At 45.8% G+C, this 15,062-nt stretch overlaps 6 non-coding genes across 6 annotated transcripts; all 6 read left to right on the plus strand.

Moving 5' to 3' along the window:
- Positions 1-2,048: 2,048 nt before the first annotated feature.
- Positions 2,049-2,121, plus strand: trnaa-agc (transfer RNA alanine (anticodon AGC)). Its single transcript has one exon. It is a non-coding gene; the product is annotated as a tRNA-Ala (tRNA).
- A 1,382-nt stretch (positions 2,122-3,503) lies between these two features.
- trnaa-agc (transfer RNA alanine (anticodon AGC)) lies at positions 3,504-3,576 on the plus strand. The gene has a single exon. It is a non-coding gene; the product is annotated as a tRNA-Ala (tRNA).
- A 2,225-nt stretch (positions 3,577-5,801) lies between these two features.
- On the plus strand, positions 5,802-5,874 carry trnaa-agc (transfer RNA alanine (anticodon AGC)). The gene has a single exon. It is a non-coding gene; the product is annotated as a tRNA-Ala (tRNA).
- Positions 5,875-10,903: 5,029 nt separating this feature from the next.
- On the plus strand, positions 10,904-10,976 carry trnaa-agc (transfer RNA alanine (anticodon AGC)). Its single transcript has one exon. It is a non-coding gene; the product is annotated as a tRNA-Ala (tRNA).
- Positions 10,977-12,487: 1,511 nt separating this feature from the next.
- On the plus strand, positions 12,488-12,560 carry trnaa-agc (transfer RNA alanine (anticodon AGC)). The gene has a single exon. It is a non-coding gene; the product is annotated as a tRNA-Ala (tRNA).
- Positions 12,561-14,789: 2,229 nt separating this feature from the next.
- On the plus strand, positions 14,790-14,862 carry trnaa-agc (transfer RNA alanine (anticodon AGC)). The gene has a single exon. It is a non-coding gene; the product is annotated as a tRNA-Ala (tRNA).
- Positions 14,863-15,062: the final 200 nt, after the last annotated feature.

The following is a 15,062-nucleotide window of genomic DNA, read 5'->3' on the forward strand; positions in this document are numbered from 1 at the left end:
ATTCTCCCGCATCCTCCAAAAACTGCTCTCTTCTCATTGTCAAAAGCTATCCTTGAGAACCTTTTAAGGTAAAGCTGCACACATTCATGCATTTATCTTGCCAGGCAATCATGTGGCAGTCCTGCAATGCATAAAATCATGCAGATGTGGGCCAGCAGCTGCAACTAATGTTGTGGGGATTCTCTGCATGTGAGAGGTAGTGGGTATTTTCTCTTTACCAAATATAAGGCCAGCTCAGGCAAACATTTAAAAGAAATGGATCTTCCACCCTGTCTGGTAATAATGGCCACATGGCATCCCACAGAGATCAGTTCTGGGTCGACTGCTCTTTTCTATCTACAATACATCTCTGGGACAGGTGATTGAGTCTCATGGCTTCTCATACCACTGCTATGCTGATGACGCCAAGCGCTATTTGTCCTTCCAGCCTGACGATCCATGATATCCAACCTTATAGGCAGGGGGATTAGCTCAGGTGGTAGAGCGCTCGCTTAGCATGCGAGAGGTAGCGGGATCGATGCCCGCCTCCTCCAAATATTGCTCTTTTCCCAGTGTCAAAAACTAACTCTGAGAACCTTTTCAGGAACAGCTGCACAAATTCTTGTAGTATACCCCTAAGCCAATCATCTTACACCCTGTCTGGTAATGTGGAGAGTGGGTATTGCATGCAGGGGGATTAGCTCAAATGGTAGAGCGCTCGCTTTGCATGCGAGAGGTAGCGGGATCGATGCCTGCATCCTCCAAATAGTGCTCTTTCCCCAGTGTTAAAAATTAACTCTGAGAACCTTTTCAGGAACAGCTGCACAAATTCATGCATTACCCAACTAAGCCAATCATCTCACACTGTCTGGTAATGTGGAGGTTCTCCATTGCCTGTAGGGGGATATCCATGATGTCCAATCTTGAAGGCAGGGGGATCAGCTCAGATGGTAGATCGCTTGCTTTGCATGTGAGAGGTAGTGGGATCCTCCAAAAACTGCTCTGTTCTCATTGTCAAAAACTTTCCTTGAGAACCTTTTAAGGTACAGCTGCACACATTCATGCATTTATCTTGCCAGGCAATCATGTGGCAGTCCTGCAATGCATAAAATCATGCAGATGTGGGCCAGCAGCTGCAGCTAATGTTGTGGGGATTCTCTGCATGTGAGAGGTAGTGGGATCCTCCAAAAACGGTTATGTTCTCAGTGTCAAAAACTATCCTTGAGAACCTCTTAAGGTACAGCTGCACACATTCATTCATGCATTTATCTAGCCAGGCAATCATGTGGCAGCCCTGCAATGCATAAAATCATGCAGATGTGGGGCTGCAGCTAATGTTCACTTTAACCATCATATTGGGGTATGTAAGTAAGTCTTGCTTTGCATGCGAGAGGTAACGGGATGGATGCCTGAACCCTCCAAATATTGTTCTTTTCCCAGTGTTAAAAACTAACTCAGAGAACCTTTTCAGGAACAGCTGCACAAATTCATGCATTACCCAACTAAGCCAATAGTCTCACACTGTCTGGTAATGTGGAGATTCTCCATCGCCTGTAGGGGGATTAGCTCAGATGGTAGAGTGCTTGCTTAGCATGCGAGAGGTAGTGGGATTCTCCCGCATCCTCCAAAAACTGCTCTCTTCTCATTGTCAAAAGCTATCCTTGAGAACCTTTTAAGGTAAAGCTGCACACATTCATGCATTTATCTTGCCAGGCAATCATGTGGCAGTCCTGCAATGCATAAAATCATGCAGATGTGGGCCAGCAGCTGCAACTAATGTTGTGGGGATTCTCTGCATGTGAGAGGTAGTGGGTATTTTCTCTTTACCAAATATAAGGCCAGCTCAGGCAAACATTTAAAAGAAATGGATCTTCCACCCTGTCTGGTAATAATGGCCACATGGCATCCCACAGAGATCAGTTCTGGGTCGACTGCTCTTTTCTATCTACAATACATCTCTGGGACAGGTGATTGAGTCTCATGGCTTCTCATACCACTGCTATGCTGATGACGCCAAGCGCTATTTGTCCTTCCAGCCTGACGATCCATGATATCCAGCCTTATAGGCAGGGGGATTAGCTCAGGTGGTAGAGCGCTCGCTTAGCATGCGAGAGGTAGCGGGATCGATGCCCGCATCCTCCAAATATTGCTCTTTTCCCAGTGTCAAAAACTAACTCTGAGAACCTTTTCAGGAACAGCTGCACAAATTCATGCAATATACCCCTAAGCCAATCATCTTACACCCTGTCTGGTAATGTGGAGAGTGGCTATTGCATGCAGGGGGATTAGCTCAAATGGTAGAGCGCTCGCTTTGCATGCGAGAGGTAACGGGATGGATGCCTGAACCCTCCAAATATTGTTCTTTTCCCAGTGTTAAAAACTAACTCAGAGAACCTTTTCAGGAACAGCTGCACAAATTCATGCATTACCCAACTAAGCCAATAGTCTCACACTGTCTGGTAATGTGGAGATTCTCCATTGCCTGTAGGGGGATATCCATGATGTCCAATCTTGAAGGCAGGGGGATCAGCTCAGATGGTAGATCGCTTGCTTTGCATGTGGGAGGTAGTGGGATCCTCCAAAAACTGCTCTGTTCTCATTGTCAAAAACTTTCCTTGAGAACCTTTTAAGGTACAGCTGCACACATTCATGCATTTATCTTGCCAGGCAATCATGTGGCAGTCCTGCAATGCATAAAATCATGCAGATGTGGGCCAGCAGCTGCAGCTAATGTTGTGGGGATTCTCTGCATGTGAGAGGTAGTGGGATCCTCCAAAAACTGTTATGTTCTCAGTGTCAAAAACTATCCTTGAGAACCTCTTAAGGTACAGCTGCACACATTCATTCATGCATTTATCTAGCCAGGCAATCATGTGGCAGCCCTGCAATGCATAAAATCATGCAGATGTTGGCCAGCAGCTGCAGCTAATGTTCACTTCAACCATCATATTGGGGTACGTAAGTAAGTCTTGCTTTGCATGCGGGATGGACGCCTGCACCCTCCAAATACTGCTCTGTTCTCAGTGTCAAAAACTATCCCTGAAAACCTCTTAAGGTACAGCTGCATGCATTTATCCAGCCAGGCAATCATGTGGCAGCCCTGCAATGCATAAAATCATGCAGATGTGGGCCAGCAGCTAATGTTCACTTCAACCATCATATTGGGGTATGTAAGTAAGTCTCACGTCTTGGCATTTAAGTGGAGAAAGATGAGTCCAAGTAAACATACAGACCCTTAACTTAAAGTTCCGAGTCCTAAACAAGACACTATTTTCTCTTTACCAAATATAAGGCCAGCTCAGGCAAACATTTAAAAGAAATGGATCTTCCACCCTGTCTGGTAATAATGGCCACATGGCATCCCACAGAGATCAGTTCTGGGTCGACTGCTCTTTTCTATCTACAATACATCTCTGGGACAGGTGATTGAGTCTCATGGCTTCTCATACCACTGCTATGCTGATGACGCCAAGCGCTATTTGTCCTTCCAGCCTGACGATCCATGATATCCAGCCTTATAGGCAGGGGGATTAGCTCAGATGGTAGAGCGCTCGCTTAGCATGCGAGAGGTAGCGGGATCGATGCCCGCATCCTCCAAATATTGCTCTTTACCCAGTGTCAAAAACTAACTCTGAGAACCTTTTCAGGAACAGCTGCACAAATTCATGCAATATACCCCTAAGCCAATCATCTTACACCCTGTCTGGTAATGTGGAGAGTGGGTATTGCATGCAGGGGGATTAGCTCAAATGGTAGAGCGCTCGCGTTGCATGCGAGAGGTAGCGGGATCGATGCCTGCATCCTCCAAATAGTGCTCTTTCCCCAGTGTTAAAAATTAACTCTGAGAACCTTTTCAGGAACTGCTGCACAAATTCATGCATTACCCAACTAAGCCAATCATCTCACACTGTCTGGTAATGTGGAGGTTCTCCATTGCCTGTAGGGGGATATCCATGATGTCCAATCTTGAAGGCAGGGGGATCAGCTCAGATGGTAGATCGCTTGCTTTGCATGTGAGAGGTAGTGGGATCCTCCAAAAACTGCTCTGTTCTCATTGTCAAAAACTTTCCTTGAGAACCTTTTAAGGTACAGCTGCACACATTCATGCATTTATCTTGCCAGGCAATCATGTGGCAGTCCTGCAATGCATAAAATCATGCAGATGTGGGCCAGCAGCTGCAGCTAATGTTGTGGGGATTCTCTGCATGTGAGAGGTAGTGGGATCCTCCAAAAACGGTTATGTTCTCAGTGTCAAAAACTATCCTTGAGAACCTCTTAAGGTACAGCTGCACACAGTCATGCATTTATCTAGCCAGGCAATCATGTGGCAGCCCTGCAATGCATAAAATCATGCAGATGTGGGGCTGCAGCTAATGTTCACTTTAGCCATCATATTGGGGTATGTAAGTAAGTCTTGCTTTGCATGCGAGAGGTAGCGGGATCGATGCCTGCATCCTCCAAATACTGCTCTTTCCCCAGTGTTAAAAACTAACTCTGAGAACCTTTTCAGGAACAGCGGCACAAATTCATGCATTACCCAACTAAGCCAATAGTCTCACACTGTCTGGTAATGTGGAGATTCTCCATTGCCTGTAGGGGGATATCCATGATATCCAATCTTGAAGGCAGGGGGATCAGCTCAGATGGTAGAGCGCTTGCTTTGCATGTGAAAGGTAGTGGGATCCTCCAAAAACTGCTCTGTTCTCATTGTCAAAAACTATCCTTGAGAGCCTTTTAAGGTACAGCTGCACACATTCATGCATTTATCTTGCCAGGCAATCATGTGGCAGTCCTGCAATGCATAAAATCATGCAGATGTGGGCCAGCAGCTGCAGCTAATGTTGTGGGGATTCTCTGCATGTGAGAGGTAGTGGGATCCTCCAAAAACTGCTATGTTCTCAGTATCAAAAACTATCCTTGAGAACCTCTTAAGGTACAGCTGCACACATTCATGCATTTATCTAGCCAGGCAATCATGTGGCAGCCCTGCAATGCATAAAATCATGCAGATGTTGGCCAGCAGCTGCAGCTAATGTTGTGGGGATTCTCTGCATGTGAGAGGTAGTGGGATCCTCCAAAAACTGCTATGTTCTCAGTGTCAAAAACTATCCTTGAGAACCTCTTAAGGTACAGCTGCACACATTCATGCATTTATCTAGCCAGGCAATCATGTGGCAGCCCTGCAATGCATAAAATCATGCAGATGTTGGCCAGCAGCTGCAGCTAATGTTCACTTCAACCATCATATTGGGGTACGTAAGTAAGTCTTGCTTTGCATGCGGGATGGACGCCTGCACCCTCCAAATACTGCTCTGTTCTCAGTGTCAAAAACTATCCCTGAAAACCTCTTAAGGTACAGCTGCATGCATTTATCCAGCCAGGCAATCATGTGGCAGCCCTGCAATGCATAAAATCATGCAGATGTGGGCCAGCAGCTAATGTTCACTTCAACCATCATATTGGGGTATGTAAGTAAGTCTCACGTCTTGGCATTTAAGTGGAGAAAGATGAGTCCAAGTAAACATACAGACCCTTAACTTAAAGTTCCGAGTCCTAAACAAGACACTATTTTCTCTTTACCAAATATAAGGCCATCTCAGGCAAACATTTAAAAGAAATGGATCTTCCACCCTGTCTGGTAATAATGGCCACATGGCATCCCACAGAGATCAGTTCTGGGTCGACTGCTCTTTTCTATCTACAATACATCTCTGGGACAGGTGATTGAGTCTCATGGCTTCTCATACCACTGCTATGCTGATGACGCCAAGCGCTATTTGTCCTTCCAGCCTGACGATCCATGATATCCAGCCTTATAGGCAGGGGGATTAGCTCAGATGGTAGAGCGCTCGCTTAGCATGCGAGAGGTAGCGGGATCGATGCCCGCATCCTCCAAATATTGCTCTTTTCCCAGTGTCAAAAACTAACTCTGAGAACCTTTTCAGGAACAGCTGCACAAATTCATGCAATATACCCCTAAGCCAATCATCTTACACCCTGTCTGGTAATGTGGAGAGTGGGTATTGCATGCAGGGGGATTAGCTCAAATGGTAGAGCGCTCGCTTTGCATGCGAGAGGTAGCGGGATCGATGCCTGCATCCTCCAAATAGTGCTCTTTCCCCAGTGTTAAAAATTAACTCTGAGAACCTTTTCAGGAACAAATTCATGCATTACCCAAATAAGCCAATCATCTCACACTGTCTGGTAATGTGGAGGTTCTCCATTGCCTGTAGGGGGATATCCATGATGTCCAATCTTGAAGGCAGGGGGATCAGCTCAGATGGTAGATCGCTTGCTTTGCATGTGAGAGGTAGTGGGATCCTCCAAAAACTGCTCTGTTCTCATTGTCAAAAACTTTCCTTGAGAACCTTTTAAGGTACAGCTGCACACATTCATGCATTTATCTTGCCAGGCAATCATGTGGCAGTCCTGCAATGCATAAAATCATGCAGATGTGGGCCAGCAGCTGCAGCTAATGTTGTGGGGATTCTCTGCATGTGAGAGGTAGTGGGATCCTCCAAAAACGGTTATGTTCTCAGTGTCAAAAACTATCCTTGAGAACCTCTTAAGGTACAGCTGCACACATTCATTCATGCATTTATCTAGCCAGGCAATCATGTGGCAGCCCTGCAATGCATAAAATCATGCAGATGTGGGGCTGCAGCTAATGTTCACTTTAACCATCATATTGGGGTATGTAAGTAAGTCTTGCTTTGCATGCGAGAGGTAACGGGATGGATGCCTGAACCCTCCAAATATTGTTCTTTTCCCAGTGTTAAAAACTAACTCAGAGAACCTTTTCAGGAACAGCTGCACAAATTCATGCATTACCCAACTAAGCCAATAGTCTCACACTGTCTGGTAATGTGGAGATTCTCCATCGCCTGTAGGGGGATTAGCTCAGATGGTAGAGTGCTTGCTTAGCATGCGAGAGGTAGTGGGATTCTCCCGCATCCTCCAAAAACTGCTCTCTTCTCATTGTCAAAAGCTATCCTTGAGAACCTTTTAAGGTAAAGCTGCACACATTCATGCATTTATCTTGCCAGGCAATCATGTGGCAGTCCTGCAATGCATAAAATCATGCAGATGTGGGCCAGCAGCTGCAACTAATGTTGTGGGGATTCTCTGCATGTGAGAGGTAGTGGGTATTTTCTCTTTACCAAATATAAGGCCAGCTCAGGCAAACATTTAAAAGAAATGGATCTTCCACCCTGTCTGGTAATAATGGCCACATGGCATCCCACAGAGATCAGTTCTGGGTCGACTGCTCTTTTCTATCTACAATACATCTCTGGGACAGGTGATTGAGACTCATGGCTTCTCATACCACTGCTATGCTGATGACGCCAAGCGCTATTTGTCCTTCCAGCCTGACGATCCATGATATCCAGCCTTATAGGCAGCGGGATTAGCTCAGGTGGTAGAGAGCTCGCTTAGCATGCGAGAGGTAGCGGGATCGATGCCCGCATCCTCCAAATATTGCTCTTTTCCCAGTGTCAAAAACTAACTGTGAGAACCTTTTCAGGAACAGCTGCACAAATTCATGCAATATACCCCTAAGCCAATCATCTTACACCCTGTCTGGTAATGTGGAGAGTGGGTATTGCATGCAGGGGGATTAGCTCAAATGGTAGAGCGCTCGCTTTGCATGCGAGAGGTAACGGGATGGATGCCTGAACCCTCCAAATATTGTTCTTTTCCCAGTGTTAAAAACTAACTCAGAGAACCTTTTCAGGAACAGCTGCACAAATTCATGCATTACCCAACTAAGCCAATAGTCTCACACTGTCTGGTAATGTGGAGATTCTCCATTGCCTGTAGGGGGATATCCATGATGTCCAATCTTGAAGGCAGGGGGATCAGCTCAGATGGTAGATCGCTTGCTTTGCATGTGGCAGGTAGTGGGATCCTCCAAAAACTGCTCTGTTCTCATTGTCAAAAACTTTCCTTGAGAACCTTTTAAGGTACAGCTGCACACATTCATGCATTTATCTTGCCAGGCAATCATGTGGCAGTCCTGCAATGCATAAAATCATGCAGATGTGGGCCAGCAGCTGCAGCTAATGTTGTGGGGATTCTCTGCATGTGAGAGGTAGTGGGATCCTCCAAAAACTGTTATGTTCTCAGTGTCAAAAACTATCCTTGAGAACCTCTTAAGGTACAGCTGCACACATTCATTCATGCATTTATCTAGCCAGGCAATCATGTGGCAGCCCTGCAATGCATAAAATCATGCAGATGTTGGCCAGCAGCTAATGTTCACTTCAACCATCATATTGGGGTACGTAAGTAAGTCTTGCTTTGCATGCGGGATGGACGCCTGCACCCTCCAAATACTGCTCTGTTCTCAGTGTCAAAAACTATCCCTGAAAACCTCTTAAGGTACAGCTGCATGCATTTATCCAGCCAGGCAATCATGTGGCAGCCCTGCAATGCATAAAATCATGCAGATGTGGGCCAGCAGCTAATGTTCACTTCAACCATCATATTGGGGTATGTAAGTAAGTCTCACGTCTTGGCATTTAAGTGGAGAAAGATGAGTCCAAGTAAACATACAGACCCTTAACTTAAAGTTCCGAGTCCTAAACAAGACACTATTTTCTCTTTACCAAATATAAGGCCAGCTCAGGCAAACATTTAAAAGAAATGGATCTTCCACCCTGTCTGGTAATAATGGCCACATGGCATCCCACAGAGATCAGTTCTGGGTCGACTGCTCTTTTCTATCTACAATACATCTCTGGGACAGGTGATTGAGTCTCATGGCTTCTCATACCACTGCTATGCTGATGACGCCAAGCGCTATTTGTCCTTCCAGCCTGACGATCCATGATATCCAGCCTTATAGGCAGGGGGATTAGCTCAGGTGGTAGAGCGCTCGCTTAGCATGCGAGAGGTAGCAGGATCGATGCCCGCATCCTCCAAATATTGCTCTTTTCCCAGTGTCAAAAACTAACTCTGAGAACCTTTTCAGGAACAGCTGCACAAATTCATGCAATATACCCCTAAGCCAATCATCTTACACCCTGTCTGGTAATGTGGAGAGTGGGTATTGCATGCAGGGGGATTAGCTCAAATGGTGGAGCGCTCGCTTTGCATGCGAGAGGTAACGGGATGGATGCCTGAACCCTCCAAATATTGTTCTTTTCCCAGTGTTAAAAACTAACTCAGAGAACCTTTTCAGGAACAGCTGCACAAATTCATGCATTTATCTTGCCAGGCAATCATGTGGCAGTCCTGCAATGCATAAAATCATGCAGATGTGGGCCAGCAGCTGCAGCTAATGTTGTGGGGATTCTCTGCATGTGAGAGGTAGTGGGATCCTCCAAAAACGGTTATGTTCTCAGTGTCAAAAACTATCCTTGAGAACCTCTTAAGGTACAGCTGCACACATTCATTCATGCATTTATCTAGCCAGGCAATCATGTGGCAGCCCTGCAATGCATAAAATCATGCAGATGTGGGGCTGCAGCTAATGTTCACTTTAACCATCATATTGGGGTATGTAAGTAAGTCTTGCTTTGCATGCGAGAGGTAACGGGATGGATGCCTGAACCCTCCAAATATTGTTCTTTTCCCAGTGTTAAAAACTAACTCAGAGAACCTTTTCAGGAACAGCTGCACAAATTCATGCATTACCCAACTAAGCCAATAGTCTCACACTGTCTGGTAATGTGGAGATTCTCCATTGCCTGTAGGGGGATATCCATGATATCCAATCTTGAAGGCAGGGGGATCAGCTCAGATGGTAGATCGCTTGCTTTGCATGTGGGAGGTAGTGGGATCCTCCAAAAACTGCTCTGTTCTCATTGTCAAAAACTTTCCTTGAGAACCTTTTAAGGTACAGCTGCACACATTCATGCATTTATCTTGCCAGGCAATCATGTGGCAGTCCTGCAATGCATAAAATCATGCAGATGTGGGCCAGCAGCTGCAGCTAATGTTGTGGGGATTCTCTGCATGTGAGAGGTAGTGGGATCCTCCAAAAACTGTTATGTTCTCAGTGTCAAAAACTATCCTTGAGAACCTCTTAAGGTACAGCTGCACACATTCATGAATTTATCTAGCCAGGCAATCATGTGGCAGCCCTGCAATGCATAAAATCATGCAGATGTTGGCCAGCAGCTGCAGCTAATGTTGTGGGGATTCTCTGCATGTGAGAGGTAGTGGGATCCTCCAAAAACTGCTATGTTCTCAGTGTCAAAAACTATCCTTGAGAACCTCTTAAGGTACAGCTGCACACATTCATGCATTTATCTAGCCAGGCAATCATGTGGCAGCCCTGCAATGCATAAAATCATGCAGATGTTGGCCAGCAGCTGCAGCTAATGTTCACTTCAACCATCATATTGGGGTACGTAAGTAAGTCTTGTTTTGCATGCGGGATGGACGCCTGCACCCTCCAAATACTGCTCTGTTCTCAGTGTCAAAAACTATCCCTGAAAACCTCTTAAGGTACAGCTGCATGCATTTATCCAGCCAGGCAATCATGTGGCAGCCCTGCAATGCATAAAATCATGCAGATGTGGGCCAGCAGCTAATGTTCACTTCAACCATCATATTGGGGTATGTAAGTAAGTCTCACGTCTTGGCATTTAAGTGGAGAAAGATGAGTCCAAGTAAACATACAGACCCTTAACTTAAAGTTCCGAGTCCTAAACAAGACACTATTTTCTCTTTACCAAATATAAGGCCAGCTCAGGCAAACATTTAAAAGAAATGGATCTTCCACCCTGTCTGGTAATAATGGCCACATGGCATCCCGCAGAGATCAGTTCTGGGTCGACTGCTCTTTTCTATCTACAATACATCTCTGGGACAGGTGATTGAGTCTCATGGCTTCTCATACCACTGCTATGCTGATGACGCCAAGCGCTATTTGTCCTTCCAGCCTGACGATCCATGATATCCAGCCTTATAGGCAGGGGGATTAGCTCAGATGGTAGAGCGCTCGCTTAGCATGCGAGAGGTAGCGGGATCGATGCCCGCATCCTCCAAATATTGGTCTTTACCCAGTGTCAAAAACTAACTCTGAGAACCTTTTCAGGAGCAGCTGCACAAATTCATGCAATATACCCCTAAGCCAATCATCTTACACCCTGTCTGGTAATGTGGAGAGTGGATATTGCATGCAGGGGGATTAGCTCAAATGGTAGAGCGCTTGCGTTGCATGCGAGAGGTAGCGGGATCGATGCCTGCATCCTCCAAATAGTGCTCTTTCCCCAGTGTTAAAAATTAACTCTGAGAACCTTTTCAGGAACTGCTGCACAAATTCATGCATTACCCAACTAAGCCAATCATCTCACACTGTCTGGTAATGTGGAGGTTCTCCATTGCCTGTAGGGGGATATCCATGATGTCCAATCTTGAAGGCAGGGGGATCAGCTCAGATGGTAGATCGCTTGCTTTGCATGTGAGAGGTAGTGGGATCCTCCAAAAACTGCTCTGATCTCATTGTCAAAAACTTTCCTTGAGAACCTTTTAAGGTACAGCTGCACACATTCATGCATTTATCTTGCCAGGCAATCATGTGGCAGTCCTGCAATGCATAAAATCATGCAGATGTGGGCCAGCAGCTGCAGCTAATGTTGTGGGGATTCTCTGCATGTGAGAGGTAGTGGGATCCTCCAAAAACGGTTATGTTCTCAGTGTCAAAAACTATCCTTGAGAACCTCTTAAGGTACAGCTGCACACATTCATGCATTTATCTAGCCAGGCAATCATGTGGCAGCCCTGCAATGCATAAAATCATGCAGATGTGGGGCTGCAGCTAATGTTCACTTTAGCCATCATATTGGGGTATGTAAGTAAGTCTTGCTTTGCATGCGAGAGGTAGCGGGATCGATGCCTGCATCCTCCAAATACTGCTCTTTCCCCAGTGTTAAAAACTAACTCTGAGAACCTTTTCAGGAACAGCGGCACAAATTCATGCATTATCCAACTAAGCCAATCATCTCACACTGTCTGGTAATGTGGAGATTCTCCATCGCCTGTAGGGGGATTAGCTCAGATGGTAGAGTGCTTGCTTAGCATGCGAGAGGTAGTGGGATTCTCCCGCATCCTCCAAAAACTGCTCTCTTCTCATTGTCAAAAGCTATCCTTGAGAACCTTTTAAGGTAAAGCTGCACACATTCATGCATTTATCTTGCCAGGCAATCATGTGGCAGTCCTGCAATGCATAAAATCATGCAGATGTGGGCCAGCAGCTGCAACTAATGTTGTGGGGATTCTCTGCATGTGAGAGGTAGTGGGTATTTTCTCTTTACCAAATATAAGGCCAGCTCAGGCAAACATTTAAAAGAAATGGATCTTCCACCCTGTCTGGTAATAATGGCCACATGGCATCCCACAGAGATCAGTTCTGGGTCGACTGCTCTTTTCTATCTACAATACATCTCTGGGACAGGTGATTGAGTCTCATGGCTTCTCATACCACTGCTATGCTGATGACGCCAAGCGCTATTTGTCCTTCCAGCCTGACGATCCATGATATCCAGCTTTATAGGCAGGGGGATTAGCTCAGGTGGTAGAGCGCTCGCTTAGCATGCGAGAGGTAGCGGGATCGATGCCCGCATCCTCCAAATATTGCTCTTTTCCCAGTGTCAAAAACTAACTCTGAGAACCTTTTCAGGAACAGCTGCACAAATTCATGCAATATACCCCTAAGCCAATCATCTTACACCCTGTCTGGTAATGTGGAGAGTGGGTATTGCATGCAGGGGGATTAGCTCAAATGGTAGAGCGCTCGCTTTGCATGCGAGAGGTAGCGGGATCGATGCCTGCATCCTCCAAATAGTGCTCTTTCCCCAGTGTTAAAAATGAACTCTGAGAACCTTTTCAGGAACAGCTGCACAAATTCATGCATTACCCAACTAAGCCAATCATCTCACACTGTCTGGTAATGTGGAGGTTCTCCATTGCCTGTAGGGGGATATCCATGATGTCCAATCTTGAAGGCAGGGGGATCAGCTCAGATGGTAGATCGCTTGCTTTGCATGTGGGAGGTAGTGGGATCCTCCAAAAACTGCTCTGTTCTCATTGTCAAAAACTTTCCTTGAGAACCTTTTAAGGTACAGCTGCACACATTCATGCATTTATCTTGCCAGGCAATCATGTGGCAGTCCTGCAATGCATAAAATCATGTAGATGTGGGCCAGCAGCTGCAGCTAATGTTGTGGGGATTCTCTGCATGTGAGAGGTAGTGGGATCCTCCAAAAACGGTTATGTTCTCAGTGTCAAAAACTATCCTTGAGAACCTCTTAAGGTACAGCTGCACACATTCATTCATGCATTTATCTAGCCAGGCAATCATGTGGCAGCCCTGCAATGCATAAAATCATGCAGATGTGGGGCTGCAGCTAATGTTCACTTTAACCATCATATTGGGGTATGTAAGTAAGTCTTGCTTTGCATGCGAGAGGTAACGGGATGGATGCCTGAACCCTCCAAATATTGTTCTTTTCCCAGTGTTAAAAACTAACTCAGAGAACCTTTTCAGGAACAGCTGCACAAATTCATGCATTACCCAACTAAGCCAATAGTCTCACACTGTCTGGTAATGTGGAGATTCTCCATTGCCTGTAGGTGGATATCCATGATATCCAATCTTGAAGGCAGGGGGATCAGCTCAGATGGTAGAGCGCTTGCTTTGCATGTGAAAGGTAGTGGGATCCTCCAAAAACTGCTCTGTTCTCATTGTCAAAAACTATCCTTGAGAGCCTTTTAAGGTACAGCTGCACACATTCATGCATTTATCTTGCCAGGCAATCATGTGGCAGTCCTGCAATGCATAAAATCATGCAGATGTGGGCCAGCAGCTGCAGCTAATGTTGTGGGGATTCTCTGCATGTGAGAGGTAGTGGGATCCTCCAAAAACTGCTATGTTCTCAGTATCAAAAACTATCCTTGAGAACCTCTTAAGGTACAGCTGCACACATTCATGCATTTATCTAGCCAGGCAATCATGTGGCAGCCCTGCAATGCATAAAATCATGCAGATGTTGGCCAGCAGCTGCAGCTAATGTTGTGGGGATTCTCTGCATGTGAGAGGTAGTGGGATCCTCCAAAAACTGCTATGTTCTCAGTGTCAAAAACTATCCTTGAGAACCTCTTAAGGTACAGCTGCACACATTCATGCATTTATCTAGCCAGGCAATCATGTGGCAGCCCTGCAATGCATAAAATCATGCAGATGTTGGCCAGCAGCTGCAGCTAATGTTCACTTCAACCATCATATTGGGGTACGTAAGTAAGTCTTGCTTTGCATGCGGGATGGACGCCTGCACCCTCCAAATACTGCTCTGTTCTCAGTGTCAAAAACTATCCCTGAAAACCTCTTAAGGTACAGCTGCATGCATTTATCCAGCCAGGCAATCATGTGGCAGCCCTGCAATGCATAAAATCATGCAGATGTGGGCCAGCAGCTAATGTTCACTTCAACCATCATATTGGGGTATGTAAGTAAGTCTCACGTCTTGGCATTTAAGTGGAGAAAGATGAGTCCAAGTAAACATACAGACCCTTAACTTAAAGTTCCGAGTCCTAAACAAGACACTATTTTCTCTTTACCAAATATAAGGCCATCTCAGGCAAACATTTAAAAGAAATGGATCTTCCACCCTGTCTGGTAATAATGGCCACATGGCATCCCACAGAGATCAGTTCTGGGTCGACTGCTCTTTTCTATCTACAATACATCTCTGGGACAGGTGATTGAGTCTCATGGCTTCTCATACCACTGCTATGCTGATGACGCCAAGCGCTATTTGTCCTTCCAGCCTGACGATCCATGATATCCAGCCTTATAGGCAGGGGGATTAGCTCAGATGGTAGAGCGCTCGCTTAGCATGCGAGAGGTAGCGGGATCGATGCCCGCATCCTCCAAATATTGCTCTTTTCCCAGTGTCAAAAACTAACTCTGAGAACCTTTTCAGGAACAGCTGCACAAATTCATGCATTACCCAACTAAGCCAATCATCTCACACTGTCTGGTAATGTGGAGGTTCTCCATTGCCTGTAGGGGGATATCCATGATGTCCAATCTTGAAGGCAGGGGGATCAGCTCAGATGGTAGATCGCTTGCT

Source organism: Ictalurus furcatus, chromosome 14 (assembly GCF_023375685.1).
Source record: "Ictalurus furcatus strain D&B chromosome 14, Billie_1.0, whole genome shotgun sequence".
Classification (NCBI taxonomy): domain Eukaryota; kingdom Metazoa; phylum Chordata; class Actinopteri; order Siluriformes; family Ictaluridae; genus Ictalurus; species Ictalurus furcatus.